The sequence below is a fragment of the Theropithecus gelada genome, chromosome 2, assembly GCF_003255815.1.
Source record: "Theropithecus gelada isolate Dixy chromosome 2, Tgel_1.0, whole genome shotgun sequence".
In the NCBI taxonomy this organism is placed as follows: domain Eukaryota; kingdom Metazoa; phylum Chordata; class Mammalia; order Primates; family Cercopithecidae; genus Theropithecus; species Theropithecus gelada.
In genome coordinates this window covers 65,729,741-65,751,961 of record NC_037669.1, presented here as the reverse complement: position 1 = coordinate 65,751,961, position 22,221 = coordinate 65,729,741, and the positions used below count along the sequence as shown (strand labels likewise).

The 22,221-nt window shown below is 37.8% G+C and overlaps 1 protein-coding gene across 2 annotated transcripts in view; it reads right to left on the bottom strand.

Annotated features, from left to right (window-relative positions):
- The window catches only part of CNTN3 (contactin 3), a 339,179-nt gene that overhangs the window by 106,031 nt on the left and 210,927 nt on the right, over nucleotides 1–22,221 (bottom strand). The window lies entirely within an intron of this gene.

The window sequence follows — 22,221 nt, the reverse complement described above, 5'->3', positions numbered from 1 at the left end:
AGGCATTTAGTAGGTCCTCAATAAAGATTCATTCAGTTAGTTAAGGACACAATTATGCTACTGACTAACATCTACGTAAAGTACAGTACGAGAGTTTTCCTGAAGTTTACAGCCAAGGTGAATCAACTTTCTGCAAACGAACCATTGTTCTTTTTTTTTTTTTTTTTTTTTTTTTTTGTGATAACGAGGACTAGATAACAATACGCCACTTTGTTCTGGAGGCCCAGGTTGTTCAGCGCCAAGTTGAGATCTAAGCACAGTTACCGTGGCTGGTTTATTGGCTTCCTGCTTTCCTGCGCCCTATTATCTCTTAGTTGCATTAACTCTACTGTATTGATTCATTACTATAGTGCTTTCCCAAGAGTTTAAAAAAAAAAAAAAAACTTTTGGAAAACATGGAATCAAAATAAATTTAATGAATAACACGTTCAAATACATTTAAGAGATAATTCCCATGGTGAAGGTCTTTCTTTTTGATAAAGGGAATAGTGCTAAGGACCTAGAAGAAATAAAACATGATGACTGATTCCCAATCACAATGCAGTGCAAATGCTTGATGTTTCCAAAAAGTAGCAAGCCAATTGCAATTATACAGACATCCAGAAACACTGGTTTTAACCTCACACTGATCTTTAAATCATGCTGTCATATTGGTATAACGGTTCATGAAATTTCAGTCAGTCATATGGTAAGTTGTGAGCTCTAAAATCACTTATTGGGTTGTATGAAGCAAATGTATCTCAAACATTAACTCCATGGTTATTCTCATGCCTACCCTGATGACGCTTTTCTCTTGCAATAGTATTGAATAAACCATAGAGGAAAATAATACTAGCAAGGTAAGTTGAGTTTGCTCTGCAGTTGTTAAAACTGGCAGCTGCAGTAGCAAGAGCCCTTCAGGGTCTTCCTGCTGCTCTTAAGCATCCATTTCCACCTCAACATTCCCCAACTCCTGCTACCTCACTTTGCAGTAAAGGAGGGAAAGCAATCTTTCTCTGCTTTCCAAAGTGTTCTACACATGAAACTAACATGGTTGTTTTCTCCCTTTTATCCAGCCAGATATCAACTGCTCTCCAATACAGTAGGCCTTAGCAGGGCATTAGGGATAAAAAGTCAATCCTATTAACCCAGTTTATACTAAAAAAAAAAGGTTGATAAAAAGAACTCCGATTCAGAGTCAGAAAACCTAAAATCTGGTGAATTCATGCAAGATAATATTACACAGTAATGAGAATGTATGAACAATAACTCCACGCAACACTTGGAAAAAATATCACAAATATAATTCTGATTGAAAATGTTCAACTCAAAAGATTTGCGTAACTCCCTTTATAATGTGTACTTGAATCCAAAGGTTAATATTATTGATACTTAAAACGTTATTATATTGTTATAGAGATATTGTGGTGGCTTTGCCTATATGACACAATAACTGATTGGTAGGAGAAGGAAGGAAGCCAAAATTAAAATCATTTTCAGGCTGCTCCCAAAATGAGCATGAAGTGGATATGTACAAATCAAGGTGTAGACTGGTGCAGACATGGAGGTTCCTCCTTAGGTTTCACTTCAAGAGAACCTGCGGCACAGAATACAGTTGACTGATGGCCTCTACCTGCTACCCCAGGAGCACTGTGGCCACACACCTCCCTGTGCTGCTCCTAGTACTGAACTGGGTGGAGGTGCTAATGCTGGCTCGTTCTTGCCCCATGAAGGATTTCTCTAATGGGCAACTTTGACTCAACATTTTCACAGCTTCGTTCCCCATTTTCACAGCTACAGCACCCTCAGAACTGTGCTGTAGTCTGACATTCTTCCTAAACAAGTTTTCCTCCCCACCCTTTGCTCACCGACATGGGACCTGACTCGCAGTCTGAGGCTCTCTGCCCATTTCTGCTCCTTCACCTTTTTTCCTTTACAGACACTTCTCCAGTATTTTTCAATAAGTCTGATCCTTTAGTCCCATCTTGGTGTATGTGTCTCAGGGAATCTGAACACGGGGTTTCTGAAATTGAGTAACAGACTCTACTCTGTATTTAAAATTGCTCCTCCCCCTTGAATTCTGAGAGAATGCCCATTTTCATTGACTTCCTTTCCTAGGGATAACTGTCCCTCTTCCCAGTTTCCATCGAGATAATCCCCTCATGTCACTCCCATTCTTCCAATATGCAAACTGACTCCTGATTGATTCTTGGTACCTGTCCTCCAGACAAGTGAAGGCAAGACAGTATCCCAGAGAAAAACAGTGTGAGGCTACTCTGAGATCCCCACTGAAGAAAATTCGCCATTCACAGATTTCACCAACAAAGAAGAAAATATTTCACCTTCTTCATTGGCCAAAATGCTGTGCAGCCATAAACCTTCATATAAAATTTGAAAACAAATGGCAAGAAGCTTCTCTTTTGTAGAAGTTAGGATTTTTGCATTCTTTGTTTAGGAATTAGTGTAACTGGGCAAATTAGGAGGTCTATCTCAGAGTGGTATACTAATATCCCTTGAATTACACTGGGCTTACATTCTTAAACAACCACTCAATGCAAAATTTCAGTGATCCGAATAAAACTGTCCAGAAAATACACATCCCATATACTTCATAATATTGAAAGCCATTTTTAAAAATGGTTTTATAAACATTCCCTTTCTCTTTGTATCTCAGCAGCACAGTATGCATAGTTTTATATTAAAAGTACAATGGTCTACCTATTGAAATAATATGTAAATGAATAATCCAATTATCTTCCTCCACCAATTCTCCCAAACACAACCCCAGAAAATCAAGAGAGTAAAGATCCTTGACAAACAATGAAGAAAAACTAACTCTAAGGTTTTGAGCTTGGAAAAATGGAAGAAACAGGGAAAGTAGGAGGAGCCACTCAGGGGCTCGAAAAAGGTATAGTAAAAATAGTCTTTGAGACTCAGACAGAGGATCTAGACAAAAGTGTTCAATGAGTGGCTGGGAGATTCAAAGGTAAGCTTAAGAGAGAGTCTGGGCCTAATGCTGGTGGGGTAGGCAGAATAAGTCCCCAGAAAAAGTCTACATTCTAATTCCTGAAACCTGAAAATATGTTACTTGACATGACAAGGGGGAATCCACAGACATGATTAAGTTAAAGATCATTTGATAGGAACAAACTTGGGTTATCTAGATGGGCCTAATGTAAACCCAAGAGTCCTTGTAAGAGAGAGGCAGGAGGGTCACAGTAAGGGAAAAGGAAACGTGACTACAGAACCAGGTGTGGTAGTCAGAGAATAACATTTCAATATGCTGTGCTCTTGGTTTGAAGATGGAGAAAGAGACCATGACTTAAGGAGTGCAGGTGGCCACTAGAAGCCAGAAAAGGCAGAAAAACAGATTGTCCCCTTGAAACTCCCTAAGCAACACAGGCCTGTCAATTTCTTGATTTTTAGCCAGGTGAAATTGATTTTGGACTCTGGACCTCCAGAACTATAAGAGAATAAATTTGTGTTGTAGTAATTTGTTTCAAGAGCAATAGGGAAGTAATGTACATGGCAAAGGTGATTAAATTAGCCATCTTCCTGTGAATTAAGGTAGGTCCACTGTAATCACTGGGGTCCTTAGAAGGGAAAGTGAGGGGCAGGAGAGTCAGAGAAGGAGGTATGACTACACAAACAGAGATCTGAGCCATATAATCACTTGCTGGTGATCAAGAGCAAAGGAACATGGGCAGCCTCTAGAAGCTGCTGCAAAAGGGAAGGAAATGGATTCTCCCCTATAGCCCCAAGTAATAAAGCCCTGCTGACACCTTGATGTTAGCCCAATGAGACTTGTGTTGGACTTCTAATCTACAGAACTGTAAGGGAACAAATGTGTGTTGTTTAAAGTAGCGGTGCCCAACCCCCCTGGTTCACGGACCAGTACTGGTCTGTGGCCTGTTAGGAACCGGGCCACACAGCAGGAGGTGAGCAGTGAGCAAGCAAGTGAAGCTTCATCTGTATTTACAGCTGCTCCCCATTGCTCACGTTACCTCCTGAGCTCTGCCTCCTGTCAGATCAGCGGCAGCATTAGATTCTCATAGGAGCACAAACCCTACTGTGAACTGCACACATGAGGGATCTGGGTTGTGTGCTCCTTATGACAATCTAATGCCTGATGATCTGTCACTGTCTCCCACCAGCCCCAGATGGGGCCATCTAGTTGCAGGAAGACAAGCTCAGCGCTCCTACTGATCCTACATTATAGTGAGTTGTATAATTATTTCATTATATATTACAATGTAATAATAACAGAAATAAAGTACTCATAGATAAATGTAATGTGCTTGAATAATCCCCAAACTCTCCCCGACACCCACCCCAGTCCATGGAAAAAAAATTCTTCCACAAAACAGATCCCTGGTGCCAAAACGTTTGGGGACTGCTGGTTTAAAGCCACTAAGTTTGTAGTAATTTGTTATATTCGCAATAGGAAATTAACATAAATGATGATAGCTAACAATGATCAAGGGTTTATTATATGCCAGTTATAGCACTAAGTGCTTTGGCTAGAATTTTCAAAAACAACAACAACAACAACAACAACAAAACAGATGAACAGAGGCAGAAAAAAAAAATGTAAAGAAAGGCTGTAATTGGAAAGCCTAAAGAAGAATCAGATTGTATTTAATACGATTATAAGATCAATATAATGTAGAGGTATTCCAAAAGAGGTATCAAACTACAACCCCCAAACAAATTAGTGATTGATTACTTTTTACGAAGATTCAGACCCTTGAAGACATAGAAAAAAATCAAATCTGCATTTAACAGAGTTGTACACTGACATGAGAGGTATGCAGAAATTTGTAGCACCTATCTTTGTTTATAGACTTTCTCTTTGAGATGGAATGAAACATAACTTTTATGTCTTAGAGAGAAGAGCTACACTAACTTTTCATTTATTGCCTCCATGACTATGTTTTTATATATATAGACGTATATATCATTCTGACTAAAAATATTTGAGAATAATGTGATTTATGCATTCTCAATACAGTTAAAAAATCTACTATAATACTATCAGAGTTTACTTATCATAAAAATCCGCATTTGCAATAAATGTTAATTGTATCAAAGCAAAATCCATATCAAATCAACATTCTTTGGAGATTTCTAAAATCATTTTATGTACTATGATAAAAAGCTGTAATAAAAATGATAATTTGATATATTCAAACAAGCTAGATTTTACAAAACCTTTCACAACCTCCTGTGTAAATCACAAGCACATTATGCCAAACGATTTGGCCAGCGGGCTTTCTATTAACAATGCTAAGTGAATACTAGGAATATGATTTTTTTTTTTAATTCAAAAGCCAAGAAGTTTTACCAATCAAAGCTATAAATTTAAAAAATGAAGTCCTGAAACCCTGCTTTCTAAAAAGTAATATGTGATGAATGACATTCTGCCTCTAGCTACATTCCTTCCCTGGTCACTTAAGTATAAGACCAGTCAATTTAACATGAAATATGTCACTCCGGTGTTTACCTGGAGATATATTAATACATATAATACTGACATTTAAGTTTTTATTTGTAGTTCCATTGTAAAATTCTATTATGGAGGAGATTTAATCCTTCTATAGCCACTTTCTAGAAGAAATTCTGTCAAACAAAATTGCTGTTAGGCAAAATTGTAAAAGTAACTTGGACCATTTTCTCTGATGCCAACTGGGAAGTCTGACCTACTTTAAAACAAAGCATATTTAAAAGTGTGTGAAAGCTTACTTGATGTCATTCAAGATTTTTATCACCAATTCATACAGTCAGGAAGAGAATTTTGCTCTGATGCTTACAAATCGCACCACTTTGGTGGAAAGTCTGGGATGCAGTATGTACTCAATGATCTAAAACAATGTAGAAAACTAAGGATAATTTAAGGTTCAAATAACACATAGTCAATGGTTAGGAATGAAGGGTCTGTACTGCAAAGCAAAAGACATCTATCAGCATGTTTAACATTTTGCTGCATTTTGTTGTATTGTAAGTTGTTGCTTTATGGATGACACTATTATATATTGTCTGTTTCCTTGTTTAGACTATAAATGTCTACCTAATCCATTCTGATTTAGGATACTACCAAGTCTGACTTGTGAAGGTCCTAAGATAAGGAGAACAATGACCAAGGAGGAAAAACACTAAAAATGCTATTTCCTTTTTCCCCTAATATTTTAGGGCTGGTTCTAGGCCAGAGGTTAGTGAACTATGACTTGCCTGCTTTGTTAACTAAATATATTGGAACACAATCACACTCATTCAATTACTATTGTCTGTGGCTGCTTTTATGCTACAAGAGAAGAGTTAAGTAGATGTAAAAGAGACTGTATGGTTCATAAAGTTTAAAATGTTTATCTGACCTTTTAAGAAAAGGTTTGTTGAACCTTGTCCTAGGTCAGTGATATCTAGAGATCAAGTTATGAGCTTGACAATCCCTTAACTGTCTTATTTTATTTTTTTCCCCTCTTGCCTTTGTAGGGCTATCATGGTGTCCTAACTCCTACACGAAGCTTCACAAAGCTCATGCTAGGCCCCTAAGACTTTGATACTCACTATTTCCTCTTTCTCTCTCTTGTTTTAGTCTCTGCCTTTAATTGAGCATATATGAGCCATTTCCACTGGGTAACTGAGATAATAGTTATCCAAGAGATAACAGTTTCCTGAGATACTATTCCACTATATTCAGTTCTACCACACTTTCTTTCAGGAACTGACACCAGTGGGTACCAGCATCTTTCATCATATTGTGACTCCACAATATACTGCCACCCCTTATCTTCACTTTTGTTTTTCTTTGAGACAGAGTCTCGGTCTATTGCCCAGGCTGGAATACAGTGGCATGATCTCAGGTCACTACAGCCTCTGCCTCGTGGGTTCGAGTGATTCTCCTGCTTCAGTTTCCCAAGTAGCTGGGATTACAGGTGTCCACCACCATGTCCAGCTAATTCTTGTAGTTTTAGTAGAGACGGGGTTTCGCCATGTTGGTCAGGCTGGTCTTGAACTCCTGACCTCAGGTGAACCACCTGCCTCATTGTCTTCATTTTTAATGCTTCTGCCAGGGAAGCATCTTTCCTATCAAATATCTCTTTCCTGGTACCATGACTGCTGCTATTGATATAGCAGTGTCCTTCAAGCGCCCAACTAAAGTGCTTACCTTCATATCTGTAAATGCAAAAAATGTGAAGAGCAACTCTGGAAGCTATTTTGTATTTTTGCTTGCATTCTGTATCCTTTCTTTTACTCATGAGGAATTTTTTAAAGAGAACATCCCCTCTCCCATCTTTAGCTGAAGTTCTTTCGGTGGGACTGACTATCCTTCACTCCTCGCTCCAGAGACATCTCAAGATGAAGAAGTGTAATGATGGGACCAAATTCAGTGACACTCGAAACAGGATGCCCAGCAATGGCTTGGGGGGACTGAAGAGAACTAGCAACAGCACTGGCAAGAAATGTATTGACCTCCTTCCTTTTGGCTAGACTGCTAAAGAAGCATGGCATTGCTAAGTAAAGGAGTTTAAATTTTCACAGCAGAGAATGTGACATAGTGAGAGATGGATAGAGTTACTGCAATATTTTATGAAGCTTAGACAATTCCCTCATGCCACAGTCTCAAGCTTGCAGTTCCTGCAACCTCCAGCTTGTACCTGGACTTTCTGGTACAGTGATGAGACTCAAGAAACGATTCCCAAAATGACAGCACTGGCACTTCAGATAGAACGAACTAGGAAATATAAAGCACTTCTTCTCTGCTTCCTCATTTTTAGTATCAAAATGTACCTTTTCCAGAGAGTTCAGAGCCCCTGAAAATGTTAGAAAGCAATCTTTAGATTAGCTCCAAACCAAAATGCTGTCAACACTAGATGTTTCATTGCCAAGATCTGCTTTGTATGCTGAAAGAAAGTGCTTTGTAATAGCACATTTTGCACATAGCCACGCTTGATACAATGTGCATTTTGGTGTGCAGATCTTAAATTTATGCCAAAGCCCTGTTGCCAGACTCGCACTTTCCTCATCGCTTATACTGAATAGCAAGCATTTTCTATGACTTCAGTGACAGTAAATAACAATTTCTTTTTCAGTTCAGTCTCGGAGAAGATAAAGAAGTCTACAGCTCATGGGAGTGCTAATTGTAGACAATTATGATTTGATTGACCTGCCTTGCTATTAAAATGATATGCAAAATTTACACTGCCCTTGCAAAATGGAAATTCTCTTTAGTACAACCTAGCTATGGAAAGCCCATCCTTTAATGAATCCAAAGGTAGTGCTTCTGGTTTATCATTCCCACACCAATACTCAGAAGCTAACTCCAGAGAGGGGCTTCATCAGGTTGCAAATGATACAAAAGAACCATACAGACAGGGAAAATGTGCAATAAACTATCTGAAATAATTAAGGGCTAGTGAATAAAGGTGCTGCATCACAATAACACTGTCCATTCCACATTACATCTCATTTTCTTTTATCAAAATTTAAACTCTTTCCTTTAAGGAATGTCATGGGGGGCTTTATTGTTCTCTTCTTGCATTATGGGTCATTTTTAAAAGCTTAATGAAATGTCCACTTTCACTGGTAAACAGAAATGAGGTCATTAGTAGAAGATGAAGTCGCCCTGCCAAATCACAAGGGTCTTCTTACCCGGGACAATGAATGACTCCTTAGAAAGCTGGAGAAATCGTTCTCTCTCTCTCTCTCTCTCTCTCACACACACACACACACACACACGCACACATATACACGCATGCACAGTACTACTATTGACCATTAATAGCACATCAAACTATTCATCAAATAGAGTAAAAAACCATGAAAAAAACTTTATTTTAAAAGGAATCTTTTATACTTTCTGAATGATACTTTTTCTGAATAAGTTAAAATAAGTGATGGCTTCATTATAAATTGCACTATTAAAATATTACAGAGCCACCTGACATTTAAGAAATAGTGTCTATATAAGTACTTGATTATGAAAGGATATGCAATTATGTCTGGATATGCAAAACAAACATGAAGAAAATGCCCCTAGAAATCAATAATCAAAAGTAATCCCAGTCTGTTCTTCAAATCAGTAGGGCTCTATAAATGCTAATTTCTTTAGGCACAAAAGGATATGCTGGAGACTTCACAGCTGTCTCAGGTTCAAGTCAAATATAGATAGTAGTTTCACAGGCTTTGAGAAAAGTGATAGAAAAGAGTAATAAAAATAGTGTTTGTACTATCTCAGTAATAAATATATGTGTTTACACATACATTTCTTCCTACCCCCCTACACTATCTTTCCAATCCTTGTCTATCTTGGCTATGGAGATATGTCCAGGAAAAAAAAAACTATCACTCTGTAACTCTGTAGAAATGTCTTTCAAAGCCTGAAAAAAGAACTGCAACAGTCTTTCTGCAATTTTAATAATTTAGCTAAAAAAAGCCCTCCTGATGTTACAGAGAAATATGCATGAAGAAATATAAGGTTACTGCTCAAATTCAGATTTCAGTTAAAATTCTCATTTGTTTAATATTTGAGTCTTAAAAAACTTTAAAATAATATTTATCAGCTGGGAGTGGTGGCTCATGCCTGTAATCCCAGCACTTTGGGAGTGCTGGTGGATCACCTGGAGTCAGGAGTTTAAGATCAGGCCGACCAACATGGAGAAAACACATTTCTACCAAAAATAAAAAATTAGCTGGCCAGGATGGAACATGCCTGTAATCCCAGCTAACTGAGAGGCTGAGGCAGGAGAATCGCTTGAACCCGGAAGGCAGAGACCGTGAGCTGAGATCGTGCCATTGAACTCAGCCTGGGCAACAAGAGCAAAATTCTGTCTCAAAAAAAAAAAAAATAATAATGTTTATCTATAATTGACAAATTATAATTACATATTTTTATGGGGTACAGTGTGATGTTTTGGTATATGAATACAATGCAAAATGCTTAAATCAAGTTAATTAACATATCAACTAGCTCACATACCCTTATTTTGTGGTGAAATATACTCTTAGCAGTTTTGAATTATATAACACATTATCAATAACTATAGTCACCATGCTGTTCCACAGATCTCAAAAACACGTCCCTCCTATCTAACTGAAATTTTGGACCCTTTGACCAACATTTTCCAATTCCCGCCCCCCAGCTCCCCCCACCACCAGCCTATGGTAACCACCATTCTACTCTCTATTTCTAAAAGCTTGACTTTTCTAGATGCCAAGTGTAAGTGAGGTCATGTGATATTTGTCTTTTTGTGCCTGGCTTTATTTCACTCAGCATAGTATCTTCCAGGTTCATCCACGTTGTCACAAATGACAGAATTTCCTCCTTTGTAAAGGCTTGATAATATTCCACTGTGTATATATACAACGATTTCTTTATCCATTCACCTATTGATGGACACTTAGGCTGAGTCCATATCTTGACTATTGTGAACAGTGCTGCAATGAAAATGGGAGGGCAGATGTCTCTTCAGAAATGGTCTCTTCCTGTCTTTGATTGTAAGTAGTTTTTATGTTGACCAATTGGCTTATTTATCAAATCCTCCATTGTCATTATTTTATATTTGATACTTTCCTGTCAATTGTTCCTTCTTGACAGTATACATCAATGCAATGAATAATTTCTGATCGATTAAAGACTTACCCCTGAAGAAATAGGTGAATGCCCCTAATTCAGAGTCTGTTTCACAATTTACACTACTTGGGAGTAAGGAACAGTTAGACAGTGAGAAGTGAAAATTAGCAAGAAAATAAAACTTGCTCTTATTCTTTTCACACCCTGTTCTTATGAGCCTCCCAGAAATGATGCTGTTTATGTCATTTACACGATAGAAAAACATTTCAAGCTAAAAATAATTTCTAGTAGTAGCCATACTCTTGTTATTTAAGTGGGTTTACTTTATCCCTACTACATTTTTCGACACTCCACCTATCTATTTACCAGCACACCATTTTAAGTAACAGATGCGTGTTGAATTGGTCAATAAAGGTAGAGATGTAAGAACAGATGAGAGACATCCTGATGTACAACATGTCAAAGGCAAACATTTAACCAAGGAATTCTATAATATTGTATTTCAGTGCTATGCAGATCTCAGATTTTTTCTCTTCTTCTCCTCTTTTCTTTTTTGAGACAGGGTCTCTCTCTGTTGCCCAGGCAGGAGTGTGGTGGCAGGATCATGGCTCACTGCAGTCTTGGCCTCCGGGGCTCAGGTGCCTCCCACCTCAGCCACCTGAGTAGCTGGGACCACAGGTGCATGCCATGACGCCTGGCTAATTTTCTAATTTTCTGCAGAGACAGGGTCTCACTATGCTGCCCAGGCTGGTCTCAAACTCCTAAGCTCAAGCGATCCGCTCACTTCGGTCTCCCAAAGTGCTGGGATTATAGGTATGAGCCACCACACCTGGCCCTTTTCATTTTTAAGGAGACAGTTATTCTAATTTGATTCTTGCTTTAATATAAAAATACTGAATTGATTGAATATTGGCTTTATTGTGATTTTCAAAATTACAGAACAGGAGTTCACTGAGCCAGATAGAGTTACAGAAATAAAAGCAAACGTGTCCTAATTCGACTTCAAAGCAGTGGCTCAGCTCATTTTTGCCTGAGGCAGAAAGCTTTCAAAGCTCATGCCGTAGTCCTCAATTGGCAGAAAGGGTATTGGCCTTTCAAACCCAACAATGTTTAACATAATCTAAATATGATGGTTCTATGTACAGTTATCCCTAAGCTGTAGTAAAGTTTACATTTACTACTTAAATAATTTTCTTTCTGTTTATATTTTTCAAAAAAGAAACAACTATAATAGAAGTTATAAGAGCACTGTCCCCCGACATTTTTTAGTTCCAACTATATTTACTGAACAATACAAGGAAATGCAGTGCAACCACCTGCTCCCTCTTCCACACATTTTTGTAAAAAGCAATTCTAATAAAGGAAACGGGTCTCCTTGTGAAAAGAAAAAGCAGCAATCATGTGAGTATTCTTCCACCAACATGATAAAAAGCTTTTCTTTCCAAGAAGCAAATATGTAGATCTGCAGTAAAAGAGCATTAGATTCTGCCTTGATCAAAGTCGAGAAAAAACTTACCTAGGAATTCTAATCCGTTTGACACAAATGCTCATTGATTCTCTCTCAACTGGAGAAATACTGAACTTTATTTCTCCAACTAGTGATACAATATTATATTTTCCATTTATTCTCCCTAACAATATTAAATTATTTTCCAAATAAATTCCTATTAAACAAGTGGTCCTGGTGATTTACCTTGGTTTTTGACAATTCTTTTTCTTAATATTAACTGAGGTGATATAAAGATCTTTTCTGTCATTTACATTTTGGCACTTCATATTCTGTTACAAGTAAAAGCAACACATCTATTTTGGTTACTCTGTGGGACTTGAGTCCTCTGTTTCTAGACACTTTTTCTGTCTTTTCTGAGACCATATGCTGTACAGGGCTCTGGGAATTACTGAACTGCTCATATTTGTTTTGTACCACATTTTATCTCAACAACATATCTTCTGGGATATTTATAAGTATGTTTATTTCTTTCATCCCTTTATTTTATTAATTCAATTAGTTGATCTTCGGCTGGCATGTATTGAAGGGCCTTTCTAGTTTCTGATTTGAATGTGTTAAATCACAGGCTATTTAGAGTGCCATGTTTTAGATCAAGCCACCTCATAGCTATATTTTATTTCTGTCACTCATAGACACTTAACTTACTTGGGCTCTGATAAAAATAATAAATTTTATCACTTCTCGTTAGAGAAGGATTTTCAGATTCAAATAAGCGAATTTTCTTTTGCACCATTTGGTCCCCAGAGGAAATGTAAAAAAAGGCAGTGAGAACAGTCTTAGCAATAAGGATTTGGCCATCATCCCCTAGGGGGCCGGATGACCTTTAATGGTGGCTGGTAGACAGAACATAGAACATCTCTCTAAATTTCCTTTTGTCCTCTTATATATGAATATATGAAGGGAAGTTTCTCTGTCACTTAACAAGGAGAAACAACAAAGCTAATGTAGAGAACAGAAATTCAGAATACAAAATACTGTTTAAGGACACAAAAGTGTTTGACTATTGCTATCTCTGATTGTTAAAGTAACCTGAAACGAGCTTTTTGGGTACTTTTGGAAAGAGGACAGACCTCTGCATTGGAGTCATAGGATTTGAGGTTTACACTTGTCTTTGTCCTCTAGGTATGTGCCCTTTGATAAATTCATTTAAACTCTCTGGTCTCAGCTTTTTCTCTTACCTGAAAAATGAGAGGGTTGCACGAGAGAGCTCTGGTTGCCAACCTGTGGGATGGGAGTTCTTTGGGGTCTGTGGAATTTCCACAAGGATTAGGTAATCCATATGCATGCTGTGGTTGATAGAGAGACTGAACTAATTCTACGTTATAAAATACGTATGTAGGTCCTGCTTTTTAAAAAGTGTGAGCAATACTGTGATTAACAAAAATATACTTCAGCTAAACAGTATTCCTGAATTCATCATAACTTTTGGGTATCACATAGTTTCTCTTTCAAAAATATGAAAACCAATAAAAGCAGATAAGTTGACTTCTCACTATGAGTCAAATTACTGATCTTAGCAACTTGTACATAGTAACTTATTTATTCCTCAAAAAAGTATAGGAGGAAAGTGCTATTATCATCCTGTTTTACAGATGAGGTAACTAAGATAATGGAGGAAGCCGCACATAATATAGTTGGAAGGATCTGAATCCAGAGAGTGTAAGTCAGAGCTGGAACCACTACATAAAGCTGTCGTTTCTATGTAGCTTCTCAATCACGTGAGCAGCAGTAACATTTTGACTGTTAAAATGTCTCCGAGAATTCAAAAGGGTTGGGGAATGCAGGTGTTTAAGACCTCTTCTAACCCTTAAAACCTTAAATCTCCTCTACAGCTTTCATTTTGTATAAAAAAATGTCTAGGGTAGTGGTTACAAACATGAGCATATGGCTGGGCGGTGGCTCATGCCTGGAATCCCAGCACTTTGGGAAGCTGAAGAAGGTGGACGGCTTGATCCCAGAGTTCGAGACCAGCCTGGGCAACATGGTGAAAATCTGTCTCTACAAAAATTAGCTGGGCATAGTGGTGTGTGTCTGTAGTCCCAGTTACTCAGAAGGCTGAGATGGGAGGATTGCTTGAGCCTGGGACGGCAAGGCTGCAGTGAACCGTTATTGCACCACTGCACTCCAGCCTGGATGACAAAGTGAGACCCTGTCACAACAAAACAAAACAAAACAGAAAACACATACACAAAAGACAAACAAAGCAAATTAAAAGCAACAATTAAAACACATGACTAAGTTCCAACCCCGGTTCTGGTATCTGCTAGCTCTGTAAGCCAGGGAAAGATTCTTTTCCTCTCTATTCTTCAGTTTCCTTGTTTGTAAAATTAAGATGACAACCTTATAGGTGTGTCAGGTGGATTAAATAAGATAATGCATACCAAGTCCATACAGGAATGCAGAATAAATGATGAATGTTCAAAAAATGCTTGTGGTTAGTGTTCTTGTTTCTGTTGTCATTTTGGTCTTGCTTGATTGTCCTCTGAGGGTATCCTACAAAGGAGGATCAAAAAGTAGGTTCTGTGGGTGAAGCAGAGAGCCAGGGCTGAATACCACATACATTGCAGTCAGCCAGCCCTTTCAAGAAGTGAGGAAATGGTGAATGAGGGGGCAGATGAAAACAACTGGAGGAGCTTAAGATACTGGCAGTGGAAAGCTATGCAAGCAGGTGTCAAACAAGTTTACTGTGCTTTGCTGACAGTAAGAAGCTCCAAAGTGATGATGTGTGGAGATGTGACTCCTATGGCCAATCAGATTGAATGGTGGGAGCTACTCTTTAATAGTATTTTGTTGCAATTTTTGGAGACACAGAGATAAACACTCCTGGATGCATAAATACTATTATATATTAAAAATAGATGGGGAACGTGGCAAGAATAAACCTTCATCAAAACAACTGACTAAATTGTATACATTTATAGACAGAGCAAAATAAAAGAACTATGCAGGAAATAAAATAGGATTAAAATGTTACTCTCAAGAGAATATAAGCCAATGAAAATGTTCCAAAAAAAACTCATCTGGTCTCCCTTGAATAGAAAGTTAATAGGACTGAGCTTCGATTCTGAGAAATACTCAAAATGCAGAAATGCCAAAACACAGCATGTTTTCTGCTAAATTAATCGGACAGAGTTAAGTTTGCCATGAAGGCAGGGGTTCACAGTACAGGTGGTGCAGAATGAGCTGGGAGTCGGTCTATGGCTCTGAAAAGTGTCAAAAGCTAGCAGTGATTTCGAGTTCTATTTCTAACTTGCTATTTCCAAATGGGAATAATTATTTCTAAATGTCAGTAGACTGTCTCTAATCTTAAGTCGTGGAAATACCTCATCACCTCCCTATGCGGTTAGAGAGAACTTGCTTTGCCTTTAAAATCAGAACAGCTGTTCATTAAATGCTCATCCCCATGCCATTGTTTTGGGTAGTATCCAGATATTAATTGAAAATGAGAGAAAGGTCTCCATTCTACTTAACTTTTGAAGCTTGATAATGACATACAACAAGGTAGGAAAAGAAATTTAATTTATATTTAACATTCTAACTCATCTATAAAGTGGGACCCTGTTAATTAAAAATGTTCTTTTCTCTCCTGTAGTTGATAAATTTGCATCCTGTGTTAAAGGGGAAATGTTTAAAGGTGGAAGGTGGACCCATAGTAGCCTTCCTGGCTGACGGCTGAGGCAGATGGTCTAGCATTGGCTCTTGGAATAGCCAGTCATTAGTCCATCACAGTGCCAGGACAGTGTCTGATAAATGTAATTTCACTGAATTAAAATCATCTTAGTGTTTCTCAAAATGTAAGCACCTAACATACAGCAAAAACCAGTTAACCCTGATAAATATAAAAAGGTACATGAATTTAAATAAAAAGTCTACACTGTAAATATTTATTGAGAATCTAATATATTAGAAGTTTATTGAGAATATAAAGCATCCCCAGAATATTAGTTATGTAATTCTGATAATCAGGTACACTCAAATTGAGTGGCTTTCAAATTACTGATTTTAGAATTTCAAGTATTTTAAGTATGACTCAAAAACTCAGTTTAAGAAAAATTATAGCAAGTGAGTACACAGAGGTTTCCATAAATATTTTTATTATTATTATTATTATTATTTTTTGATACGGAGTCTCGCTCTGTTGCCCAGGCTGGAGTGCAGTGGCCGGATCTCAGCTCACTGCAAGCTCCGCCTCCCGGGTTTACGCCATTCTCCTCCCTCAGCCTTCCGAGTAGCTGGGACTACAGGCGCCCGCCACCTCGCCCGGCTAGTTTTTTTGTTTTTGTTTTGTTTTGTATTTTTTTAGTAGAGACGGGGTTTCACCGTGTTAGCCAGGATGGTCTCGATCTCCTGACCTCGTGATCCGCCCGTCTCGGCCTCCCAAAGTGCTGGGATTACAGGCTTGAGCTACCGCGCCCGGCCCATAAATGTTAAAAAAAGAAAAAATACAAACGTAGAAAATAGCTCTTAAAATCCAGTAATAGATTTCTTTTTATAAAAAACTTCTCTACCCCCAAAAATCTATAAAATAAATCCCAGTAATTATATTTAGTCTAACAAGCATTTCCTGATAAATTATATTCTAAGAAAGAGCAAAACTAGTCTTTGAATACATAATATTCCCTACCCTTTTTTCTTCACAGGGCATCCCACAAAATTGCTTACAAGCATACAGGCAAGATAAAATGGACTGGCCTTTACAACTTCAACAAAGAAACCCCTTGTATTTGATACCATAGGAAGTCCTGGATAAAATCAGAGAAATCACATTTTATAAGGATTCATCAACTACTTATGTTTGCTTAAAAAACAGCTAATCCACCACTTCCTTTTTTCATTTCTTATGTTAGTTATCACACTTTAATTTGATTATTAAAGTTAATCCCTGCAGTTTTCTGTATTAGAGATCGATAAGTGTACTCTGGGCATTCGTCTTACGTGACTGATTAATTTTTCAGTTTGGATTCATACAGTCAACATGCAGCTTCAACCAACTTTGTGTACAAGTTACTGAGAGGAGAAATTGAGGTATTTAAAAATAGAATTTTAATTATTAAAAACTACTGATCTTCATCTCTCAAATATTGTACTTGAACAGATATTTATAGGTAAACTTTATGGAATTATACTGGCTTTTATATTAGTATTTAAAGACAATTAAATCAAATCACATTTATGTGGTCACTGAATTAATAAATTGGATTAATTCTGAAAGTTAATTTAACGCATTGCCCAATAAGTAAGAGCTTTCTAGTTACATAAGGGAAAACAGGTATTCTCCTATTTTCAAGGGAAGATTATGTCTGACTCTCATAAAAGTCTATTTAAAAACCATTTTACAGAAACAAACACAATAAATAAAAATAAGTCCCAAAAGGCCTGTAGTATTATTTTTGTGCATTACATCCTATGCTTTGAAAACTCTTACATATATTGAGAAGAGTATTTTATAGTTGTAATAATAACAATACTAATAGTTACAGTAGTGACAGTAATAGCTAATACTTCATGAGAACTGACTGTGCCACGGGTTATCTTACTGCACACTGATATCTCTTTCAATCTTCACACCATCCCATTAGGTAGTAGGTATTATCCCCATTTTACTCATGAGAGCATTGAGGCCCATAAAGGTGAAAGATCTCATGCATAATAAGTGGGGGAAGCAGGGTTTGAACCCAGCATAATTCCTAAGTATCTGCTCCTCAAATCTAAGCAGTTCTGCACACACTAACCCAGACTGGCCATTATTGTCCCCTTCTCCTTCCTAAATCCAAGCTCTATTCCATACGCCAAAGAAAAAAGAGAGAAATGAAGCTACAATTTAGATCCCAAACCTAATGACTTGGAAGGAAGCCTTCTTACTCTCTCTGAAATAAATAATGGGCTCCTGAAAGACATAATTAAGATTCTTGGGAACAAGCATGGTGATAATTTGTAGAAGACAACACTAAACCTTTGCCTTTCTTCAGATCTGTTCTTTTAAACTGACCTTCCCATTCACATGTCTCCGTCACCTCTCCTTCTAGTGAAATGGTACAAGGAATTATATGCAATGATCTTCAAAAGGTACTCTATGAACTAACAAGAACCAAAGTGTCATCTCTTAGCCAACCGATCTCATTAAGGAGCATTACTCCAACAGTTCACTTAGGGCTCTAATAGACCTGGATTCCCAAATCCTGCAGCATTTGACCTGGGTGGGACTGAGGCCCGGAATGCAGGCTTTTGTTCAAGGGTTTTACTAAATAGAAGAAAAATGTTAAACAGCCCTAACAGCATGCCGTCTTGACTTTATCAGTCTGCTAAGAGTATGGCTTTGTTGTTTTTTTTTTTTTTTAAGAAAAGGCTATTTCATGACAGAATAATTGGCTCTGCTTCTACAGTTCTCTATGTCAATGTTCTTCCTTCCATCAGGCCCCAGAAAGCTTTGAGCTGCTTTGGGGGGGGAAAAAAAAATAAAGAAATAGACTTAACCCATTTGGAAGCTCTACAATACACTCTGAAAGGTAGGCATGGGAAAGGAAAGCAGAAATCACAGAAGGAAAGCAGTCCTTGCTCGGAATTGTACACTGTTACCGTCAACATTGGCAAGGGCAGCCAGAGCAAATCGGGTCAGCCCGAAACCTTTCCTAGTTGACAGTATCCACCCACCCATATGTTCTTCAAATGCCTACTTAACACTCAGCAGATGCTTCCCCAACACAAATTACACCATTATAAACATGGTAATGGGATAATAATAAAAGATTTAGCAGTGTTCAGATAAATGAGTGAGTGTCACTGGGTAATCAGAATTAAGATACAAAGGTTAATACAGGCAAAAAGGTATTAAAGACATTAAAAAGGCACTGTATACTCTGAAAGTATTTCCTTTTACATTTATTCATTTTTCTGCCACTACTCTATTTATCATATGATAATACGAACTCATTTTTAGTCATGAATTACCAGAGATGTGTCTTACCAGAGGAATTAAACACGTAATAGCTTGTAATGTGAATGAAGGGGTTTTAATAACTTTGAATTTGGCAGCCCCATAAAACATGATGACCATCTCGAGATTTACATGGAAGGTAGCAGCCTTGCTTGATGCAAACAGGCTCCCCCAGGATCATCTATGCTTTGTCTTACTGTATGCTTCCTCCTAAAAATGGGAGTTTTTCAGATTAAAGTAGATATGGAATATCATACGGCCATAAAGACATAACACTGCTACCAATGTGTAGATTTGGTTACTAGTAAATGTTTGTTTACTATGCTGGGGGACGGTGGGAAGTAGCGCTCAGGTACGTGGCCTCTGATCTGGCTCTACTGCTTACCAATTACATGACCTTGAGCAAGCTACACATTCTGAGTTTATGTTCCCAACTGTAACACAGGGAAAATAATAGGGCTGTTGAGAAGATAAAATAACTTAATATATGTAAAGTACATCTCTGTGGCCCATATGAAATTAAGTACTCAATAAATGTTACTTGTTAGTATTTTGTACTCCCATAGTTTCTTTTTTTTTTTTGAGACAGAGTCTCGCTCTGTCACCCAGGTTGGAGTGCAGCTGCGCGATCTTGGCTCACTATAACCTCCACCCCTGGGGTTCAAACGATTCTTCTGCCTCACCCTCCGGAGTAGCTGGGACTATATTCGTGTGCCACCACGCCCGGTTAATTTTTTGTATTTTAGTAGAGATGGGGTTTCACCATGTTGGTCAGGCTGGTCTTGAACTCCTGACCTCAAGTGATCTGCCCACCTTGGTCTCCCAAAGTGCTGGGATTACACGTGTGAGCTACAGTGCCCGGCCTCCCATACTTAGACACTTAAGTAAGACACTGTCTTCTAATTTCTATGAGAATTGCGATGTGACTTTGCTCAGATAAGTAGAGGTAGACCCTGGGATGGGGGAAAAATATGAGAAGTGATGGAAAAAGGGAAGAAAAGGAACTAAGAAGAAGGGGGAAGTGAAGGAAGGAGACAGAGGAGGAAAAAAACAACAGCAAGAAAACATGTAAACCAGTTTCTAAGAATGTGAAGTATTTAATTCAAGGACATTAATTAAAGAGTGTTACTCCAACAGAGAAAGGGCCTGCTGAGGCAAGGGAGTTACTGATGAAGTAAATTAGAGCTGACAAGACAATGGCTCTACTTGGTCTACTTACATATATCCTCCCTCCTTTTCCTATTTTCTTTCTTTCTTACTTTTGTCTTTCCTTTTCCCTCCCTCCCTCCCTTCTACCCTCCTCCTTCTTTTTCTTTCTTCCTTCCTTTCATTCAACAAATAAACATCTATTCAGCAATCACTAAGGCTTTAGAACATTATAAAAGAATATTTATAAAAATGTCAATATCTAAAAGCCAAAGGGGGAGATATTAGGTCGAGAGAATATTGTATAGCAGAACAAGACAGAGAGAACTCAGTGCTAATGGGCATATAGTAGCAGACAAGTTAGAGGAGTTCCCTGTCCTAGGGAGCTTACATTTGAGTAGTGGGAGATAGTTCATTAATGAACACACACGAATATATATCAGAAAGATGCCATGTGATGATTGGTGCTACAAAAAGAATGTTAAAAGATTGACGCAATAGAAATGGACGTGGGAGAAGTACTTTGAGTCAGGGACGGAGCTTATTTTTTTTTTTAATTTTTGAATTTAGGTTTAACATTCACACAGTAGAGTGCACACAGTTAAGTGGACAGCTTGGTGAGTTTTTACATATGTATTCACCTGTGCAAGTATCACCCAGATCAAGGTCTGGAACATTCCCAGCAATTTGGTTTATGTATTTTTTTTTTTTCATAAATGGTACTGTGTTATATATCTAATCATCTATCTTAATTTTTTTTCAAAAGGTGCTATTTTAAGATTTATCCACACTGTAACATTTATTGTGGTTTCTAACTTGTGTACAGCACTCCATGAAGTGCATCCACCATATTTTACTTATCTTCTACCCCAATAATGGACTCCAAGCTTGCTTCCATTACTTCAATAGTCCAAATTCCACTGAAAGAGACATCTTCAAACATGAATCCGTACTGAGCTATGTGAGATATTTTTTTCCTAATACATGACTACAAGCAGAAGTTCTGTGTCTGAGAACACACATTTGACTAACCAATGTATGACTGCAAGCCAGAATGCACGTCACTATGCACTCCCAACCCAGAGTGCAGATCTGATTGTCGGTGTTTAAATGTGTATGTGCTGCCATCTCATAATTTTGAAAATCTGTTCACACAATTCTAAAACGTTTTAATTTCCTTCTCTTAAATTCACTGTTCCTTCCCTGGTATATTTTTCAAAGCATGTGACCTTCCCTTTCTTGATGATTTGCAAGGGGAGTGTTATTAGGGAGCTAACACTTAAACCAAAATGTAATTATCAGGGAGGAGCCGACCTTGGAAAGATAAGGGAGTTCCAGGCTGTGCAAATATCTCGGACAAATGCCCTCAGGCAGGACTGAGGCTGCCATGTAGAAGGAACACACAGGACAGCCAGTATGGCTGGAACACAGAGGGAAATGGGAAAAGTAGGATTGAGGTCAGAGAGGAAGCGAGGGCCAGAAAGAGTTCTGTGATTCCATATCCACCACAATGTGCCAAGTTTCCCTGTTCCATTTGCAGAATCTTTTAATGTTGAACCTGACCTTTTACCATCCATCAATGAACAGAGAATGACAAGCACAATTGTAGCTGATATATCTCTGAAAGTTTAATAGCAATAAAGATAGATCAACACTTGTGATTCAAAGCACTTAGAGCATCATAAAAGTACATTCTATAAAAATCTCAATAACAAAAAGGTAAAAGATGAGATATTAGGTAGAGGAGATATTGTGCAGCAGAATAAGAAACACTCAGAAAATTGCTTATTTCTCATGGGAAAAGCCAAAAAGAATAATAATAATAAGCTTATCTAATTAGAGCAGTCTGTGGAGATGCTCAACTCAAATTAATATAGAAATGAGTTTACACAAGGTAAGGGATTTTGAGGTTTAGATTTATGGACAAAACTGTTCTTCTTGTTTATTAAGTTGAAAACTCAAAGGGTAGTAAGTTAATAGCTATAAAACTGAAGGAAAAAACTGCATCTGATTAGTGGAAATAATACATAGTGAGTCTCAATAAAGTACATACACTCTCTAGATGTTAATTAACCATAGAGT